Source organism: Octodon degus, unplaced genomic scaffold, assembly GCF_000260255.1.
Source record: "Octodon degus isolate 3935 unplaced genomic scaffold, OctDeg1.0 scaffold00091, whole genome shotgun sequence".
Classification (NCBI taxonomy): Eukaryota; Metazoa; Chordata; class Mammalia; order Rodentia; family Octodontidae; genus Octodon; species Octodon degus.
Window position 1 is genome coordinate 6,074,891 of NW_004524667.1, and position 2,566 is coordinate 6,077,456.

At 43.6% G+C, this 2,566-nt stretch overlaps 1 non-coding gene across 1 annotated transcript; it reads left to right on the top strand.

Annotated features, from left to right (window-relative positions):
• The first annotated feature begins 465 nt into the window (after nucleotides 1-465).
• LOC111818445 lies at nucleotides 466-571 on the top strand. The gene has a single exon (XR_002822427.1). It is a non-coding gene; the product is annotated as a U6 spliceosomal RNA (small nuclear RNA).
• Nucleotides 572-2,566: the final 1,995 nt, after the last annotated feature.

Consider the following 2,566-nt stretch of genomic DNA (forward strand, 5'->3'; position numbering starts at 1 on the left):
TTACTATGCAGTTCAGACAGGCCTTGAGCTCACTTTGTAGCCCAGGCTGGCCTCAAACTCGCAGTAATCCTCCTGCCTCGGCCTCCTGGGAGTTGGGATCACAGGCTTGCGCTACTACATCTGCCTTTTTCTAAGTCATAACTTTTCTGATCTTCAGAGTGCAGCCTGTAGAAAGCATATGAGTAAAAACCTGGCTGCTCTTGAACGTGGGGAGGGAAAAGCAGCGGGGAGCCCATTCTCTTCTTCCTGTAACAGAGGGCAACATATGGAAGTCATCTTCATACAATGACAAGAACTTGGTCTTGTCCTGGGATATTTTTTTAAATTTAATTTAATTTATTTAGGCAGAACCAGGGATTGAACTCAGACCCTTGCGTTTGCGAGGCAAGCACTTATTCTACTGAGCCATCTCTCCGGCCCCATCCTGGAATATTTTGTGTGCTTATCATAATATAAAGCACAGTTGTGCTTGCTTTGGCAGCACATATATTAAAATTGGAATGATACAGAGAAGATTAGCATGGCCCTTGTGCGAAGGATGACATAAATTTGTTAAGCATTCCATATTTTTCATCTTAACACACTGAGCTGTAAAAGGCTTAAGTCAACAACTTCTGACATTGCCATTATTTTGGAAAACCCACTACTATTGTGGACTACTGGACTATTTTGGAATATTTTGCTGAATTCATGCACCTATAATATTTAAATGACAAAACTAAACAAAAAAAGGGGATACAAATGAACGACCATTTTGTATCTGTATATTCAAAATAGGACAGATATACAGCTATAGTCTCTTAATTTAATGAATAGAAAGATTTGTTTAAGGGGCTGGGGAGATGGCTCAGTGGAATAAGTGCTTCCCTGGCAAGCGCAAGGGCCTGAGTTCAATCCCCGGTTCTGCAAAAAAGGGGAAAAAAAAGAAAGATTTGTTCTAATAGTGTTTGTAAACAGGATATAATGTCTGCGTCTTGTATTACGAATAACCACTAAGACAACAATATGCAATGTATTAATTATTGAAACTGTCCTACTAATCGGATTTGAAACTGTCTCATTGCTATTTGTTTCTCATAGAATTATGGAAAAAATAAAAAGAAATAAATAAATAAAGCACAGTCACCAGTACCATAATTTAATCAGGTGTCATTTGTTTAAGTAAAAAGAAATTATATCTTCTAGTGAACCCTTAAAACAATTTCACATCTATACCCATATATTTCTGTGCTTCTTTGGTGGATTCATTGGTGGGTTTTGCTTTAGGGTTGCTTTTGGGGTTTGTTTGTTTGTTTTCTTTGTTTTGTTTTATTTTGAGATAGTCTCCCCATGTAGTGCAGGCTGATCTTAAACTCACTTATATAGCCCAGAATGGCCTCAAACTTGTGTTGATTCTCCTGCCTCAGCCACCCCAGTGCTTGGGATTACAGGCGTGCTTCACCATGCCTAGCTCAATGCCCATATTTAGAAGTGAACTTCAAACGATAAAACATGAAGGGAACAGGTCTGGCCCTGAGGTACAGTGAGTACCACCCTGTGGTTTGTGGGTCCTGCATGTACTAAAAGAATAGAATGACCCACAGCTACAATAGTACTGTGTCTCCCACACTCCCAGAAACTGCATTTCTGGGGGCACAAGGACTTAGTCACCCTAGAAAAGCACTGGGCCAATGGACAGCCTCGCTAGGAAACTTCCAGGGTGAAAGGACAAGAGCAGTCAGACAGGACCTTAAAGAAACTGCCTCCTCCCTTAAAAAATTCAGCCAGAGTCTCCAAGGCAGGAGATAAGGAGAAAAGCCCCTATGAAGAGGACACACTTGTCCCAAGTTTCACATTCCCTTGAAAAGTGTTCCATAATTGCCACCACTGCCACCAGGTCCTAGAAAACAAGGAGGAGAGATGTAGAGAGGAAGGAAGGAGCTTAGGAGAGCTAGGCCCCCATGGCCCCCAACTTTCCACACATTCATCAGGGGTGTCTAAGCGGGCGAGGGCCCGAGGACCTTCGACCAGCCCTTCCAGGCCCCATGGCAAAATGACGTAGCCCTTTCCCTGACAGGCTTGCTTCTTCCCAGAAGCAGACTTACTGTGGGGCAAGAAGCCCTGTGGCCTGCAACCATGGACCCATTCCCGGCTCTCTGTGTCACCCCATGGGGCTTCCAGGACAGTGTCTCACTTGAGGCCTCACCCAGGAAGTTATCACCTTGAGCAAACTGTCAAACCCTAGACCCCACAGCTCTTGACAAACACGTCCTATTCAACACCTCCACCCAGACCTTAACTTCCACTCTACTCTGCAGGACAGAACTTTCAAACAGCTCTTTCTTTCCTCAGGCCCAAACTTCAGCCATTTCCTTGAGCCTCAGAGCTAACAAAGGGAAAAGAATACGTGGGATACCACAGCCCTGCGAGTGCTAGATACACACTCTGGCCTCCAGCAAGTGTTGCTATCTAATCTTTCTTGAATAGAAGAGCCTAAAAAGCTTTTAAAAAATTAAAATTGGGGCTGGTGAGATGGCTCAGTGGTCTGAAGCACCTACTTAGAACAAGCTTAGCAAAGCACAGGGAC